The 19969-nt window shown below is 31.9% G+C and overlaps 1 long non-coding RNA gene across 1 annotated transcript; it reads left to right on the forward strand.

The window, feature by feature from the left end:
* Positions 1-9493: 9493 nt before the first annotated feature.
* Positions 9494-11653, forward strand: LOC149493310 (uncharacterized). The gene is made up of 3 exons (XR_016322830.1): positions 9494-9966; positions 10717-10782; positions 11498-11653. It is a non-coding gene; the product is annotated as an uncharacterized LOC149493310 (long non-coding RNA).
* The last annotated feature ends 8316 nt before the right edge of the window (positions 11654-19969 follow it).

A 19969-nucleotide genomic window follows, 5' to 3' on the forward strand; every position in this document is an offset into this window, starting at 1 on the left:
TGTGGGGCCCTGCGCCTGTTTTGTCCATTGCGAAATTTAAATTTTATGCATGTTTGGTTAATGATTTTACTAAATATTGTTGGATTATTCCATTAAAGCACAAGTCAGATTTCTTTGTTGTCTTTCTTGCTTTTGAAAAGTTTGTGTTACGTCAATTTGGTAAACAAATTAAGATTTTTCACTCAGATGGGGAAGGAGAGTTTGTTAACTCCAAATTATCTTCTCATTTTCTTGCCAATGGAATTACACATCAAATTTCTTGTCCATATACAACTGAACAAACAGGAATGGTTGAACGACATCATCGAATTATTCGAGAATTAGGAATGACCATGTTATTTCACAGTCACTTGCCTTTATTTATGTGGGTTGAGGCGTTCCAAACTGCTGTGTTTTTGATTAATAGGTTACCGTCTTCCTCATTACATAATGAAACTCCTTTTTACATGTTAAATGGTTATAATTTTGATTATAGTTCGTTGCGTGTTTTTGGGTCCAAGTGTTTTCCCTACATTTGGGACACTAGGCGACATAAATTTGATCCTAAGTCTTGCCTCTGTGTGTTTGTTGGGTATAGTGAAAAACATAAAGGTTACAAGTGTTATAATCCTAGAACTAGAAAGTTTATAATTTTAAGGAATGTAAGCTTTGATGAAAATGTGTTTCCGTTTAAGTTCTCCTCTACTGATCAGTTACATGCTTTACAGGTTATGAATCCTTGGATTCAATCGACCTCCGGTTCAGATTCGATTAAGCCTGATTGTACCTTATCTATTCCAGCAGGTTCTGATGAGCTAGATGTCACAAGTTCAGCTGCTGGTTGTGTTTTACAAACACCAATAGCTATAAACAATGCTTTCTTGCTTCCGTCTTTGTCTTGTGATAACACTAATGAACCTGCTAATGTAGATGCCTCTGCCTCTGCTCCTGTTAATGTTGATGACTTGTTACCTATCTCTAATGTTTCACAGGAACTTCATCTTGGTGCTGGACATACAGAAGCAGCTGATGTACCTTCTAGTACAACTAAGATTTCTGCTCCAAGTGATACAGCTCTTCCTGCGCAAACAGCACAAACGCTCCAAGTGTTACAACCAGAGCAGCAGTCTGCGTCTTCGCAACAGGTGCTGCCACTGGATCAGCAGGCTGTACAGTTTGAAGTTATGCCGCAGGCATCAAATCAGCAGCTTGTTTCTGACCATAGTGAGTTTTCTCTTGAGGTTGAGCTACCTGTTGTTGAACCATCACATGCAGCTTCACCAGAAGGTATGGCTTTCGATAATTCTGCACCTACACATACTATGATTACATGGTCTAAATCTGGAATAGTTAAACCAAATCCGAAATATGCCTTGACTGTTGAGTTGTCTTCCACAATTCCGAAAGAACCAAAATCTGTTAAAGCTGCTATTGCACATGATGGGTGGCGTAATGCTATGATAGAAGAATTAGAAGCTTTACATAGAAATCATACTTGGCAATTAGTTCCTAGGCAAGATAATTTGAATGTCATAGGTTGTAAGTGGGTGTTTAAAGCTAAATTAAAACCTGATGGAACCTTAGATCGTCTTAAAGCCCGTCTAGTCGCTAAAGGTTTTCATCAACTTGATGGCATTGATTATACAGAAACTTTTTCTCCTGTTATTAAACCTGGGACTATTCAAACTATTTTGTCTGTTGCTTTAGTTCGAAAATGCCCTATCCGGCAATTGGATGTTAAAAATGCTTTCTTGCATGGTTATATCACTGAGGATTTGTACATGGAGCAACCTCCTGGTATGAAAAATCCTGACAAACCTTCTTATGTCTGTAAGCTTCAGCGTGCTCTTTATGGTCTTAAGCAGGCTCCTCGGGCTTGGTTTGATCGGCTTAGTAAGTTTCTTTTGGATTATGGTTTTTATTGTAGTTTAGCTGACCCTTCTTTTTTTGTGTTTCATTCGTCGTCAGATATATTAGTTATATTAATCTATGTTGATGATATGCTTCTTACGGGGTCTTCTTTAGATCTTGTTCAGTCCTTTATACAGGTTATGAGCTCTGAGTTTTCGCTGAAGGATCTGGGGACTATTCACCATTTTTTAGGGATTGAAGTACAACCCACTTCCTGTGGTCTTCATCTTTCTCAAACTCATTATGCTTACTCTATTCTGGAACGTGCGAATATGGTTGCTTGTCAACCGATGCCTACCCCCTTGGCCTTGAAAGGCTATCTATATGCAGATTCTGAATTCCTTGCTGATCCTTGTCATTTTCGGGGTATTGTTGGGTCCTTACAGTATCTTACTTTGACACGACCTGATCTTTCATATAGTGTTAACTTTGTCTCCCAATTTATGCACTCTCCTACCATAGCACATTTCAAATGTGTTCGTCGCATCCTTCGATATTTGAAAGGAACGATACACTTCGGTTTACATCTTACTTCCACTACTTCACTTGATCTTTATGCTTTTTTAGATTCTGATTGGGCAAGATGTCCTGAGACACGACGTTCTACTACAGGGTATTGCACATTCTTAGGAGCAAATATCATCTCTTGGTGTGCTAAGAAGCAGTCTACTGTTGCCCGTTCCAGCACAGAGGCTGAGTACCGTGCCATGGCTCATACTGCCGCTGAACTCACTTGGCTTGGCTACATTTTGTCTGATCTTCGAGTTCCCTTGCGTCAACCTCCTATTTTATTTGGTGATAATATTGGTGCTTTGTTTTTAACTGTCAATCCTGTATTTCATGCTTGTAGTAAACATATAGAGTTAGACTATCATTATGTACGAGAACGGGTTGCCCAAGGAGCTCTTATTACTAGACATATTCCTTCCTCCTTACAGTTGGCTGATATTTTTACCAAGTCAGTACCCAAATCTCGTCTTGCTTCTTTTCGTCACAAACTATGTCTCCACACTCAGCATAGTTTGAGGGGGGATATTAACCTATGGAGTAATAAGGATGCATCTACCCCTTGGAGTGATAAGGTTGACTAATAAAGACTGGAGCTAGGAGAGATAAGGTTGGTTGTAATTCAGCTATAAATCTGTCAATTATTCTTGGTTTGAATTAGTCTGGTGACAAGAGCTTTTAAGGGTGATAAGTTCTGTTACATGGGATAGAGTCTAGCAGATTGTTTTCCATTATTCTCGTCATTCGGTTGTAAAGTAGTCTATTTAAGTATACGACTACACAGTTATTTCTAGTAAAAAAAAAGGTATTAAAATTAATACGAGCAATACACATTCTTTCTTTCTTCTTCTTAATTTCTTCGAGTTTCATCTTTGTATTTATCTCTATCCCTACAAATTCCAGTTTCGTAGAGGGATTTATTCAGTTTTGGCCTCTAAAAGGGTTACTGGTTAGCATTGAATCGTGTCAAAGAATGTTTGTTTGATTATATTTTAAAAGTTAAACTTATCATCAGGGAGAAAAATATTTTGAGCTCTAATTAAATATTAAATTACATTCCAAAAATTATCAATTATAGTTAAATTAGATTAGATTAGGTTTGGAAAATCAATTATCATTATTAAATATTAAATATTAAATATTAAATTAAAAAATTAATTAAGTTGGCCCATCAAAATATAGAAAAAATAAAGAAAAAAATTAAAATTTTGTAAAAAAAGACAAAATAAAATGTTAAACAAAGAGAACGCCTTGAATTTTTTCTTTATTTCAGCTTTTATAATATATATATTTTCACACACACTAATAGTTATTTCGCACTTCGTGCGCGTACGGGTGTTTATATATTTCAAATAGTTATTAATATTAAATTATATTATTATTCTGAAACATTTTGATTTTGATTTTCATGTTGAAACAAAGAAGAAAATTATTTTGATAATTTTTTAATTGATAAAACTTTTTGTATCAGAATCTAGCTTCCATCTATATACTTATATCTATATAATTATGTAAAGCTGAAGCAAAAGAGATTGAGTTGATACTCTATTCGTTTAATATTCTTCTTTTTCTTTTTTTTTTTACAAATTTTTAACTTTTTTCGTTCATTTTTATGTGTTGTGATTAGAACACTTTTTAAATATTTTTTTTAAAACATAATTTTTATAAAAGATATAAATAATTATGATTTTGAAATGTTATTTTGTTTAGTATTTAGAGACTGAGAAGCATAAGATGAATTTTATTTGGATTGATGACTGAGATGGAAATAACATTGAGCTTGCATTTAGTAAGAAGAGGATTGATGAAAGGAAGAATTGGTTTCAACAATATCAGGTTAGAGGTTGTTGATTGGCATTGATTTTCTAAAAGCCCACAACTTTATCTTCAAGCCAAGTCTTTGTATTACTTTGCTTGGGTATGAAGTTAACTTACCTTAGGTGTGAAGCATTATGGAGTCGGCAAAGTTACAAAAATAGAGATCGTGGCTATTTGGCCATTTTTTTAGTGGGACTAGAGGTATAAGTAGAGTGTGTTAGATAGTCCATTTTGACAGTATTTTCTCTTGCACATTTTTCTACTCTTAGTTTAGATACGGTAATTTTGTTAATAATCAATTATCGTTATAATTTTAAGAGAGAAAAATATTGGTGAGATTTGCGTATTTTTAGGTTTAGGGTTTTGAATATTACCTCCCACTTATTTAATTTGTATTTTGTATTTTCACTATTAATTAATGGATTATGTTCTCTTTCCTCCATGGATGTAGGCTTACATTGAACCACATAAAATTTTTATGTCTTATTATTTTACTATCGCGGTATTAATTTTCCCTTTATCACAAATAAATCTCCACCTCTAAAAATTATATAGCTCAAGGATTCTGAGTATGCTTTGTGGTTGCAGTTTAAACTGATCTTCCACATCACAAAAGATTTTCTTGGTTTGATATATATTTATTTTGAGAAGTGTGCTCATAGTCTTGTAGCAATTAACGGGTAATGATGAGAACAAAATTTTATCGAAAAATACGACTATAATATTAGTTTTGCCTTATGGCAAGTTAAGATGCAAGCAATTTTGACAAAAAAAAAAAAAAAAAAGCTTTAAGCATGGAGAAGTTACCAAAGGAGATGAATAAAGATCAAAAGAAGAAGTTAGACAAAAAAGCCCTATTTGCCATCTAGTTATGTATGTCAAATGAGGTTTTGTGAGAAGTTTGTTAATGAGAAGATTGAAGCAGATTTATGGAGCAAGCTTGAATCACTGTATTTAATGAAGAACCTCACAACAAATTTGGTTGCGAAGCATCACATGGATTTGCTTACTATGACAGAAAGTGCTTCCCTGAAATCTCATGTTGATGAATTTAGTTCCATTTTGATGGATTTGAAAAATATGAATATTGAATAAGATGACGAAGACCAAGCTCTTATGATGCTTCATTCTTTACCTCTGTCTTATAAGAATTGTAGAGATACTCTAATTTTTAGCAAGGCAACTATTACTTTGGAAGAGGTAAAAACAACTTTGTTTTCAAAGGAGCTTATGGATAAAGAGCTACCTTCTAGTAATGACAGTCCAACAGAAAGCCTTTTTGTTAGACGAAGACTTGCAAATAGAGATTCAGCTAGCAGTAGCAAATCCAAAATGAGATCAAAATCAAGACATTAGAATCTGTCTTGTAACTATTGTAAGAAAATGGGCACATTAAGGCTAATTGCTTCAAGTTGAAAAATAAAGTAACAAAACCAAAATAAGCCTGCTGAAGCCAATATTGTGGAAGATGGTAATCATTATGTCCCTTTTACATTTGGAGTTGAATGCATATATAAGTGGTATTTAGATTCTCGTGCATTATTTCAGATGTGTGTCCGTAAAGAGTGGTTCTCCATTCTTGAACCTACTAATGATGTTGTGTTGATGGCGGCAAATGATGAACCATTGAATGTTTTGGAAATTGATAAAATAAAACTTAAAATTTTTGACGGTGTAATAAGGACATTGACTATTGTTCAATATGTTTTAGACATACAGAAGAATCTCATCTCCTTAAGTACATTAGAGATGAGTGGTCACAAATTCAATGGAGAAGATGACTTTGTGAAGGTTGCTAAGGGTGCACTTACTGTGATGAAGGTGCAATGTGCTGGCAGATTATATGTGCTAGTAGCATCTGCAGTTACTGGTACAACTACTATCTCTACTTCATTATCAGATTCTGATAATACAAAATTATGGCATATGAAGTTAGGAAATATGATGAAAGAGTCTTGGAAATGTTGAGTAAAAAGGGTCTTTTTGATGGCCAAAGTATATCCAAATTGGAGTTCTGTGAACATTGTCTCTTCAGTACGTGAAGCGAGTCTGTTGCAACATAGAAGTTCATAACACTAAAGATACCTTGGATTATATCCATTCAAAACTTTGAGGACCCACTCGTTTTACTTCGGAGGGTGATGCTCGTTATATGCTTGCCTCAATTGATGACTACACTAGGAAGGTATGGGCTTATTTTCTAAAGCATAAGAATGATGTGTTTACCACCTTTAAAAAATGGAAGGTTTGGTAGAAAGAAAAAAAAGAAAAAAGATCGAGCGATTTCGTATAAATAACGGATTAGAGTTCTGTGGTAATGAATTTAACAAATTCTATAAAGATGAGGGAATTGTGAGACATTTTACAGTTAGAGGAACTCTTAAGCAGAATGGTGTTGCTAAACGCATGAATCATACTCTGTTGGAAAAGTTCGTTCATGTTATCTAATTTTGGTTTGTTTAAAGATTTCTAAGCAAAAGCAACTTCGACAACATTCTATTTTGTGAATCGCTCTCCATCAACAATTATAGTTTAAAAACTCCAGAAGAGGAATGGTTAGGAAACCCTCCTTATTATTCTAATTTGAGGGTATATGGTTGTCCTGTTTATGTCCATACCAATGGAGGAAAATTGGCCTAAATCCATAAAGGGTATTTTTATTGGTATGCTACCTGGTGCCAAAGGATAGAAAGTGTTCCTGGCCACCCAAGTCAGTAATCAGTAGATATTTCATTTTTAATAAAGTTGAGATGATTAATCTAAAAATGAAATCTTCTACTTCATCTAACATAGCTTCGAAGGATTTAGCTAAAATCATGGAGTTTGAGATGGAGAGTGTAGTTCTACCTAATGATCCTTCACTAATTCAGACAAAAACATTATCACAACAGGATCATCAAAGCCAAGAAGATAGAAGATTATCCCTAGAAGATTGCTTGATACAAAATATGTTCCTCTTGCATTGGCAGTAAGCATATGCTGTTGGTGAGCCATCCACATATTCAAAAGCAATCTCTTGTGATGATTCAGGAAAACGGCTAGTTGTCGTGCAGGAAGAGGTGGAATCTCTTCATAAGAACCAAACTTGGGAATTGGTCAAACTACCAAAAGGCACTAAGATCGTTGGATGCAAATGGATTTTCAAGAAGAAATAGCGTATTCAAGCTGTTAAAGATGCTAGATACAAAGCTCGATTGATTGCAAAGGACCATAGTCGAGTTCAAGGAATTGATTTCAATGATATTTTCTCAGCTGTTGTTAAATATAGCTTTATTCAAGCATTGCTTGCATTAGTTGCTATGCATGATTTAGAGTTAGAATTACTGGATGTTAATGTTGCCTTTCTTGCATGGTGAATTTAAGGAGAAAATTTATATGCAACAACCTGAAGGTTTTAAAGTTGAAGGGAAGGGAGACTATGTTTTCTTATTAAAGAACTCTCTGTATGATTTGAAACAATCTCCTCAATAACGGTACAAAAGATTTGATTCCTTTATGGTTTAACACGACTATTCCAAAAGCCAATATGATAGTTGTGTGTATTTCAGAAAGCTTGACGATGGTTCATTTGCTTATTTGGTTTTGTATGTTGATGATATGCTCATTGCGGCCAAGAATATATCTGAGATCAATAATTTGAAAGAAGAAATGAGTGGTGAATTTGAGATGAAAGATTTAGGAGCAGCTAAGAAGATGTTGGGTATGGAGATTCAAAGGAATAAAACTATAAGTAGGTTATATCTTTCTCAGAAGAACTTCATCAAGAAAGTTTTGGAGCGTTTTGACGTAAAAGACGCCAAATTATAAGCACTCCATTTGGAACCCATTTTAGATTATGTGCTGCTTTATCACCATATTCAGAGAAAGATAGTAAATATGTCATAGTGCCTTATTCGAGTGCTGTTGGTAGTATCATGTATGCTATGTTGTGCGCTCATCCTACTATTGCAAATGCAATCAGTGCCGTTAGTAGAAAAATTTCTAACTTGACAAAAGAGCACTGGCAAACAATGAAGTTGATTTTGAGATATTTGTGAGCCACAATAGACTATTGTTTAAGATTTTGCAAAAGTAAGAATAATGTGATCAGTTTCGTTGATTCATATTATGCAGGTGATCTTGATAAAAGGAGATCTATTACTAGGTATATTTTTACACTTGGCAATACTGCTATTAGCTATAAAGCTACTTTATATCTACAATTGCAGTATCTACAACTCAAACTGAGTATAGGCAATAGTTAAAGCTATAAAGGAAGTTATTTTGGTTATTAGATTTATGTGGTGAACTTTGTTCAAATCAACAAGTGACCATCATCCACTGTCATAGCCAAGGTGCTAATCATTTAGCAAAAGATCAAATGTTTTATAAGAGGACGAAACACATTGATGTTAAGTACCATTTTGTTCGTAATATTATTTTTGAAGGTAACATTTTAGTTAAAAAGATTGGTACTGTAGAGAATTCATATGATATGATGACTAAACCTCTTCCAGTGAGCAAGTTCAAGCATTGCTTGGACTTGATTGGTATTTCTCAAAATTAAGTTTCATCAATGGAGAAGATGAAGAAATTCTACTAAATTTTGAATGTAAAAAATTCAAGTCAAGGTGGATACTTGTTGATTGTCCTTGATTTTGTAGAAGCTCGCAACTTTGTCTTCACACCGAAGTCTTTATATTGCTTTGCTTGGATATAAAGCACGAAGTTAACTAGATTACCTTGGGTACAAAACATTATGGAGTCACCAAAATTATAAATAGAGATCATGGTCATTTGGCCATTTTTTTAGTGGGGCGAGAGATGTAAGTAGAGTGTGTGAACAGTCCATTTTTAGAGTGTTTTCTTTTGCTCATTTTTCTAATCTTAGTTTAGATACGGTAATTTTGTCAATAATTAATTGTCATTATAATTTTAAGAGAGAAAAATATTGGTGAAATTTTGGTAATTTTGGTTTAGGGTTTTGAGTGTTATCTCTCATTTTGTACTTTATATTTTCACTATTAATTAGTGAATTTTATTCTCTTTTGCCCGTGGATTGAAACAACTCGAATTTTTATTTTCAAAGATTTTCCAATTAAATTTAATAAACCGACAGCTTGGAAATTTATTTTAATATTTTAATGTGAACTCTGTGGGAAACCGAACCAAAAATCGATTGAAAAACCCGTAAACCAATTGGAAACCGAAGATTTGGGCCGAACCGAACCGAATCGAACCGGTTGGACCCAAACCATCTAGAATTTTCTTTTTTCCTCTATTTCTAGCACACACCTCACTCCCCTCCCCCGTTTTTTTTCTGCGCTTCTTGACCACCAGCGACACCACCTCCGACCACCACTCCTCCTCCACCTCCTCTTTTCTTCTTCTTCTTCTTTTTCTTCTTCTTCCTTTCTTTCTTTTCTTTCCTTTCCTTTTCTTTTCCTTTCTTTCTTTCTTCTTCCCTACTGTTGTGCTGCGCCTGCAAGTTGGAGCAGATCGACCACCGCACACTACTGCTGTAGCTCACTGCTGCAAGTCGCACCTTCACAGAGCAGCTCCACGTCGCGCCAGCAAGCCCAGATCGCGACTGCTGCTCCTCTGTCGCGCCTACAGCAGCGCCACAGCCCTGTCAAGGCGCTACTGCCACTGCCGCCGCTCCAGCGCGCCGATCGGTCACCTCCGCCGACGCCACAGCAGCCCTACTGCTGCTCCAGCGCACCTCCGGCCACTAGCCTCCACCTGCTCTTCATTCCGGCAGTAAGATATTGGGTATAATTTAATGTTAGAAATATTAGTTTAATTTTTTCATGATAGTTAGTCTAAATTTAGTCATTTTAGTTAGCTTAATTTTCATACTTTTAGTTGATTAATTTAATTTTAGTAATATTAGCTAATGAATTAAATTCATTATTTGTAGTTAATTAATTTAGTTAAATTGACTTAGCAATTATGAATGGTTAATTGAGTTATAAAGTAAGTGTTGATTAATTAAAATTACTTGGTTAATTAAAGAATTTAGTTTTAGTAATAAATAAATTGTAGGAAATTATGGTTTATGGAATTAAAGAAGAATTTATGAATTAATGTTGATATGGATAATGTGGAGGACGGGATTAAGTTACTTGATTGATTGCCCGATGGATGGGCTGTGTGGTTTGGAAATATTTGATATTGTTGATATTTTTAACAGGTGGATAGTCCAATTTTTTAGGGGAGATGCTGCCGAAATTTCGGTAGAAATATAAAAGAAATTTCGGTAGAAAAAAAAAAAATAATAATAATAAAAAAATAAATTTCGGTAAGAAATAAAATACAAGTCAAAAGGAAATAAATAAAATAGTGTTCGGTAGAAATATAAATTATTATAAAAATAATAATAATAATAAAAAAAAATAAATAAATTAAATCTCGAGAGTAAATTACGTAGAAAAGCTAGAATATAAAAATAAAATTCTTAGAGTGGTAAGAAATATTTTGTCTGATAGAATTATTTCTTTGTGTCATTCTTACTTTGCTTAGATCGCCCGGGTCCATCCATTGCTCCTCCAAGACAACATCAAAGCTGGAATTTCGCTCTCTATCACTGTGAGTAATAATAAATAATGCATATCAACACTGCATTTGCATAACATTACATTTTTATATATTTACATATTGTATTTTCTCATATATATTATGTTATGATCACTATAATTATACTTGTGCATAATTGTGCATTTGGATGAAATTGGTGTATTATGATAAATGAATTGTTTGATTATTTGTGCTGTGTATATACTGTGCTCTGTTTGTGTGGAGTTGGGATGAAGTGGGTCACCATGGGTTTGTGAGGACGGTCGATAAATAAGGATCCTGATGAACTGATGAAAGTGGACCGTCGGCCGGGTAAATGGGAGATCGGCGCCCCCGTGTGCACCTGATGAACTGATGAAATGATGTTGATGATATGGAAAAGAAAAGAGAGAATGTAAAAATAAAATATTGAGAGGACTGGTCAAGTGAGGATTAGACCGGTCGGCCAGATATGGGGGATTGGCTCCCCGGGTGCACATGTTTGAGAGGATGGGCTGTTTGAGAGGACGGCTCGTCGGGGATTTAGGTGACGCCACTGACTAATTTCCACGTGATGTGATTATTTGAAGGTGATATTGTTGTGGGTGCTGATATGATGACATATGAGTGACTGTTGTGTGTTCATTTAGTATACTAGGGTGCATTTTGCTTGCCTGTATGTGGTGTGTATTATTTATTATTATTCACTGAGTTGCAAAACTCACCCCCTTCTCTCCAAACCTCTCAGGTACTAGGAAGCAGCTGATTCGATTGAAGCTCTGCAATCTTCTCCGCAGAGTTATAAATGTAAACTTTATATTTTTGTTATTTAATTTTGGTTGTATAAGTTACTCTTTTATCAGATTATTATTGAACTCCGCAGTTATAGGGTTGTGTATTTAAATTGGGCCTTATTGTTAGCACTACGCTATAAATTAATTATTGTGTAATTAACTGTAGGTAAATTAGTAAGCCCTTATTGTGATTATGAGTTATTGTGAATAGGCCCTGGTTAAATTTTATGTATTATTTGATATTGGGCCAGATGTTTGAAAATTTTATAAAACTTATATCTCAAGTCATATGGGCTTACTGTTTTGTTGAAATTAGGAGAATCATGTAGACAGATTGAATAATTTAGGCTTACTACGGGCCTCGGGGGCCTTAAGCTTACCTAGGCCCTAGTGCCGGTCCGGCCCACGGAAACGGGTCGTGACATGGATGTAGGCTTATGCTGAACCACATAAAATTTTGTGCCCCTCTTATTATTTTGCTATCGCATTATTAATTTTCCCATTATCACAAACAGATGTCCACCTAGAAAAATTATATAACATAGGTCCTATTGATGTGCATTTTATTTCTTTTATATTTTTCTTGTACTTGACTTTAATTAATAGATTCTTAGCATCATATTGGTTTTTTGCAACCTAGCATAAATCTTGATAAGAAAATCAAAGCTAATAAAAATAATTCGTATTTTGTTTTCGGTGGCGGATCTTTAAAGATATATTCTCTCCATGATTGATGGCCGAATGCCAAGTCAGAGAAAGACACTTTCAAGAGTAATTTGGTCGAGGACATAAAGTTTTTCAGTTTAAAAGTTAAGTATCTGAGAAGTGTGTTTAGGTGAGCCTTCAAATATTATAGTGTTATAGTTTTTCCTCATTTTTGTTTTATTTTATTTTTGGTTTGTATGTCTACCATGTATTTGAATAGATTGTGACCCATCGTTAGCCTTTGTTTATAAATAAATAAATACTAGAAAAGTTTTATGTTCTTTTAACACATTTTTATCAATAAAAGGTGTATGGATAGGGAAACTCGACTAAATGTAGAAAGACTCTTACTATGATACAAATTAGTTAGAATCTATATTGGTAGTCAAATGCTAAATGTGCTCCATAAGTAAAGGGCACTTGCTATAGTAGGTTTGAGAGACCAATTTCTTTTTTTTTAAAAGGAAGAAAAATACACGAGTTCACATTTTTATTCAAATGACAAAAATCACAGAAATTTTAGAGAAGCTTAGATAGAAAAGAATCAAAGGAAAAAAAAAGGTGAGAGAGAACCAATAAGTTTATTGTATTAAGATTAAAAGGAGAGAGTAAAACAGAAAGGACTGGAATAGATGCAAGATTATAGCGCTAAACAAAAAAAGTTTCTACTGCAAGAACCAAATACCATTAACGATTGTTACATCATTTGTAGTATTTGAAATTTTCTAAAAAGAGAAAATGATTTCAGTGAAAGAAATAATAGTGATAAAACTAAAAATCAATTAAATAGAGACCAACAAAAATTAATATGATAATAAAATCGAGAATAGCTCAACAAATTATGAAATTCTTGAAAATGGAATTCATTTTTTGGTATGTAGGGTAGCAAATTTGATTATTTGTTCAATCAAAAATATAAAAAATCTAAGATACTAAAGCTATGATCTTTATCTTTTAAAGAGAAAAAAGATTAAAATTTAATGGCTTTTTATGTCACCCTTATAAACACAAGAGAACATATGATATTGATATAAATTTTACTTTCAATTCTTTTATGGGCTTTGAACAATTTCCCTTTTTTTTTTATTGACAATATCCAAAGGCTTTTACTACCATATGATAAGTTGTATTGTTGATGAAATGATAATGTTCTCTACATGTAAAGGGCACTTGCTATAGCAGGTTTGGGTGATCGATTATGTTCCTTTTCTTTGTTTAATTTTTATCTTTTAAAAGAAAGAAAAATACAAGAGTTCACATTCTTATTCAACTGCCAAAAATCACATTATTAATTCTTTGGATAATACAATCGATATTCTTTGTTTTAATTGAAAATTCAACGTTATTCAATGCAAAATTCAGTTGGATTGAGAGTTTGAATTAATTTATTGTATCTCTTATTATTTGGTGTATTGATGTAGTTAATATGCCTACCAAGTGTTTGTGAAAATGTTGCTTCTAATATTTTAGTAGTTCTATTGTTTTGTACTCCCTTTGTCCCATTTTATTTGCTTGTTATTCCTTTTTTGAATGTTCCAAAATGGTCGCATGGTTTCTAAATTCATACATTTAAACAATTACTTTTCTCATAATAACCTTTATGATTATTCATTAAATGAATGAATTTTGTTAATATCTTAATAAGTTAAGGGTGACAAAGAGTAAAATAATTTTTGTTGATTAAATTCTTAATATGCGTGTTTTGTCAAACCATGTAAACAAAATGGGACGGAAGGAGTATTTGTTAGAGGTGATCTTGGACCATTGACAAAATATTTTCCATAAATGAGGATAATAAAAAAAATGTTTTACTATTTTTGCACTTCTCAAACAAACATTTACACAGTTAAGTTCTAACATTTTGTCTAGATGTATGGAATGAGATTGGCCAAAGCGCATTTTGCTTGAGGTCTTTTGTCCTTATTATTGTTTTGAGTACCATGTAAAAGCAGGTTTATGCCTTTCATCTTACTTGAGGTATCTTGGAAATCTGAGAGCAACTATACAAGTTTTATTCTTAAGTAGAAGGAAACAAAGAAGCATTACAAATATAAAGCTTTTCTTTAACATACATCTATCTATTAATTATATCTTATGTTACCTCTTTTCCTTTGTTTTGTATCTTTTATCATTTTGCTTTAACTCCTCACGAGTTTCTAATTGAGTGTAGTTTATTACACATAAAGGCTTTAATATCACTTGATCATTATCGGATATTTCATTTTGTATCTTCTCCATATTTATTTCTTGGCCAACTTATCATGTCCTTGCATTAAACAAGTGACTTGAGGTAAGCCCTTCTCATTTTGTTTCCTTTTGCATTAACAAGTTCGGCTTGAAAGACAAAAGGGAAGGTCCCTAGTATTGACCTTGCTTTTTCATTGCCTGTTCGTTTGGGATTTGTTATTCGAATCTCCTTTGGTTGTTGGGCTCCGTTTATGAATATTTCCTTAGATGTTTTCTTTTCGAAAACTAGATCACATGCAGTGAGTTAAATATTTATTTCACTATCTGTATCATTTCTTTTCATTTTGAGGAATGCTTCCAAAATCTCAATAAGACAGTAAAACTGGTATCATTTATTAATTTGTTCGATAAAACTATAGTACAGACTCTTAATAATGCACTGATAAAGCATTATTTGTAGTCATTAGATTCTAGTATTTAAAAATTTTTTATTAGATCAAGTAATAAATTGACAACTGGTTAATTCTATAAATAAAATATTTTATCTAGTTTGTTAAGAAAAAGACTTTTTTAATTTTCATTTTGAAAACGTTATTTCTTTTTCAAAATTACTATCTACTTTTAATTCTTGTTAAGCTCGCAGAATTTGAGGTGTAGTGAATTGTCAATTAACTCGTCCTTAGGGTAAATTTAAAGTATATATACTGGATTTAGGATGGTCGTGTTAGGATAAGGATTATAAATCCTATATTATCTGTTAGTTAGATTTTATTTAGGAGTTAGTATTATTATTTTAATATATTTTATTATTGTAAGTTAACAATTCTCTGTTTTTTTTTTTTATGGAAAAAGTCAAATATTATTAAACTGAATCATCAAAGACAATACCCGGTTCTCTTTAAATGTATAAGCTTTTGATTCTAATCTCATATGGTCTTTTTCATTTGAATAAAATTAAATCAAACTATATTTATTAACTTGTACATAAGTTTAGGTACTTACATTTATTAATTATTTTTTATTTATATTTATATTTTTAAATTAGACTTGTATTTTAAGTTTGTTTTATCAGTATTTCACTTCTTATTCTCTTATTTGCTTTCCATCTCATTGAAAGTAATTTTAAAAATTTTTATGGTTCAAATACTTCTATTATATTTTTCTCACATATTAATTTTTTAAAAAATAATTTGATTATCTTTAACCACCGTAATTTTATAATTAAAAGTAAAAATTTTTATAAACTTATCATTCTTATAATTTGAGTTTTTATAAGTATATCCATCTAATGTGCAACTCCATTAATTTTAATATAATAATGCTAAATACCCATTTTTCTATTTTACATTTATCTCTAGTAAATTAACCCAAAAAAATAAAAAGTGGCCAACGTAGCCCAGACCATATTATATATAAATTTTGTATTACCAATTTAATGGTTAAAAAATATAAAAATTCAATTAATATGGAGTTAAAATATTTAAAATATGAAAAATAATATTAATAAAAAAGTAATTCTCTATATTTGATAAAGTGATTTGTTACAGTAGATGAAATGCCACATGTAAGTTCATGAGGAATTCTATATTGATACATAATTTCCTTATTTCTGTATACTAGTAAAAGCCTTGGCTCAAGTTGCTAATCTAGACCAAGTTTGTACAAGATATTAAGGAGAAAAATGACTTCTGATTATTATTGTCATTAGCTTGTATTTTTCTTATTAGTCATTATATCAAATTCTATTTTGTATTAATTATTAGACTCTATTGAATTTTAAATTTCATACTTCATATTTTTATATTTGATAATAATGAAAATATTCTTTTACTTCCTTGAATGTCAAAATCAAATTATATTGCTATTTGTATCAACTTGAGCTTCAGTCCTCTGTTGTGTTTGTGCTTATATATATATGTGAATCAATTTTAACTCTGGTATTTTTGACTTTGATGTTTGAATTGTTATTCAAAAAATGAAATACTATTTATTCTTTGATACTGTAGAAAAGTTTTTACTCATACTGTAGCCTAATAGTAAGGGTAAGAATACAAGTATTTCAATCTTACCTTTAAAACTCAATGCTTCCCCATTTATGAAGAGAAGGTAGGAGAAACTATTTGATGTAACACAAGAATTAGGGAGAAAATGTATGATATGTGTTTCTGTTTGATGTGTGTGTGTGTGTGTAACGTGGACATGAATAATTATCCATCCATTTTATATAAAATGATTGATATTTAAATTAATGCAATAATCTATTTGTGTATATATATGAGGTCTTATGGCACTTATATATGACTCCATTACAGAAGAAGAATATCAAGTTTTCTTTTCTTAGTGAAAGCATATTATTTTGTTAAAAAAATTATGTGAGAGATTGGTTTAATGAAAATTACAAGTTTATATGTGTTTTCCATTTTTATAGGATGGATTCAATTGATTTTACTACATTACAAAGTGATTGATCTTGTTTGGATATTAATACTAATAAACAAATTGAAAAGTGAGAATCACAAGTTTACGGGTTTTTTGTATTTTTGTAGGATGGATTCAATTTACTTTAGTACATTACAAGGTGATTGACCTTGTTTAGATATCAACACTAATAAACATATTGAAGAGTGAGAATCAGAAGATATGGTGGGACTAGCATTTGACACTATTGAAGATGTAGAGAAATTTTATAGAATATACAGTAAGGCCATGAAATTTAGCATCCATAGGAGTGATATGAAAAAAGAAAAAAGTATATAATTGTATATGGAAAATAGATCTGTTATAAGGAAGGGTTTCAATTAGAAAAATACTTAAAGATAAAAGAGAGAAAGAGAGAACCAAGAACCATTACTAGAACTGATTTTCTTGCTTCTTTTTATATCAAGTTTGATAGGAATGCAAAATTTGTAGTGGCGAAATTTGATGCAACTCATAATCATCCACTGGTGTTTATGGAAGAAGTCCAGTTCTTGAGATCACATACGTCTCTGAACCATATTGATAAGGCTTAAGTGAAATCAATGCGAGGAATGAGTGTAAAAATGAGTCAAACAATGGAGCTTATATTAAATCAATGTGGTGGCTACGAGAATGATGGTTTTACTAAAAAAGATTTATTTAATTTATAGATGCGAATTATAGGTAGCAGATTATTGATACTAATTTTGAAATTGCTTTAGTATATTTATATGATAAAGTTGAAGCAGACCCAAATTTTTATTATAAATATAATGTAGCTACTGAAAAGAGGTTATTACATCTATTTTGGACTGACTCTAGATCCCGATCAGATTATGCAAGTTTTGATGATGTTCTAATTTTTGATATCACATATAAAATCAATGCGTGTAAGATGCTTTTTCTAATACTTGTTGGAGTAAATTACCATCAAGCAACCATAATATATGAGTGTGCATTACTACCTGATGAAATTGAAAACACTTATATATGGATTTTAGAAAGATTTTAGAGGCCACAAAACAGAAAGAGCCTAAATTAGTTATCACTAATAGGGAGAAGCAAATGAGAAAGGCGATTGAGAAGATATTCCCAGAAACTACTCAAAGGGTTTGTTGTTGGCATCTTGAAAGAAATGCACATTCAAGTGTGAATGATGGAAAATTTGAGATTTTTTGAGTGATGTCTAAAGGAAAAAAAAAATACTATAAGTCAGTTTGAAATGGTATGGCACAAAATGGTTGTGGATCTTGAGTTGCAAAATCATGAGTGGATTTCTAAGATGTATGAGATTTGTGCTAGGTTGGTTGAAGCTTTTTTTATTGACAAATTCTTAATTGGAATAAGGAACACACAACACTGTGGAGGTATGAATGTATATATGAATCGATTCTTATAGTCATTTGAAATTATATGAGTTTGTACAACAGTTTGATCCAGGTGTTAGAAGAATGAGATATAAGAATTGAAATTGGATTGTGATAGTAATAACACAAGATGAGTTTTGCTTAGTCCTTTACATTGTCTTGAAGAACATGCTGGAAGTGTATATATTAAATTTGTATTCTTTAAAGTTCATACGCAGTTAAAAAATGAAGCATTACTCAGTGTTACTATGTGCGAGGTTTTCTAGATAGGCATGTTTGTACTATTACTGAATTTTGAAGCCCAACCTTAAATTAGATTATGACTTATTTTCCAATTGTTAAAGGTATTACATGTTATTGTCAAATTTGGGAAACAACTTGCACTCCTTGTTGTCATTGTTTTTGTATTATGAAGTTTGAACACTTGGTGACAATTTTTCCTAGTTTGATACTCAAGCAATAGACTAAGCAAAGGTATAGGCTCAAATGATGCCATGCACCTCACAAGACAATCCAAATATTGCTCATTCATGATATGTGGTTCTCTGAATATGTATTATGACAAGTTATGTTATCATACATCCAAAACAGGTGAAGTACATCACAACACAAAAACTGAGTTAGAAAAAGTAACTTGTGTTGAAGGAATTTGGAATTCCAGTAAAGGTGATAATGCATCTTCAAATGGACCAAGAGAAGCTTTTAAAGATGTTATCCAAACCCACATATCATAAAGAGCAAAGGTAGTAAAGGTGAGTTATCAGTTAAGAGAAATGCAATTAGGCGGTGTGGCCATTGTAAGAATGTAGGCTACACAATTCGCACATTCTTGCAATTTATTAGATCTACTAATAAGAAAGAATCCTCATCCTCTTTGACATTTTCATTGAATAAGGTTTATCAAAGTAGTTCATCTATAGGGGGTCACTTAAATGAATATAATTAGCATTAAAAGAAGAGTAGTATTAAAAGCAAGCGAAAAAAAGAGTATATTGCATAGGCTAGGTAAGATATTCATTTGATTTAGGTATCTTGTTTGTTGTTTTTTAAATTCTTGCTGGTGGTTGGGAGTTTTTGAATGTATTGATATACTGCATTTTGTACACTTTTTCTACATTCTTTTGTGTATTTTTCTATAGTTTTGATGATAATATAATTTGAGTATTTTATATGCTCTTTATGCTGCATTTTATGTATTTTTCATGCATTTTATAGTGTAAGTTTATGTGGTTTTTATAGCTGTTTTTCTATATTTTTTCTTTTGCATTTTTATGTTATTTTTATGTAGTTTATGCTTTAATTTTCCTCCATTTTTTTGCAATTTAAGAGCCTTTTCTCACACTTTTGTGTGATTTTTCTGAACTTTTTTCTACATTGCGTCCAGTATTCTCTGAAAGATTTTCCACTTTTATGTTTTTTTTTTCTGCTTTTGGTAATAATACAATTTGAGTATTTTATGTGAAATTCTACTGTAATTTTTTTTTTTGCATTTTATACTGTAAGTTTATGTGCATTTTTCTGCAGTTTTTATGCTCCTTTTCATGCAATTCATGAAAAGTTTTTGCAATATTTTCTTTTGTATTTTTTATAATTTTTATGTGCTTGATGAGAAATTATTAAAGAATCTAATTAAGGTAAATATGGAAGGTACTACTAAAGTAACATAAGTTGTTTTGCCCAGGACATAAAAAGAAAGAAAGGTGCTATATT

This window comes from Jatropha curcas, chromosome 10 (genome assembly GCF_041381405.1).
Source record: "Jatropha curcas cultivar XTBG-Jc1 chromosome 10, XTBG_Jcur_1.0, whole genome shotgun sequence".
In the NCBI taxonomy this organism is placed as follows: domain Eukaryota; kingdom Viridiplantae; phylum Streptophyta; class Magnoliopsida; order Malpighiales; family Euphorbiaceae; genus Jatropha; species Jatropha curcas.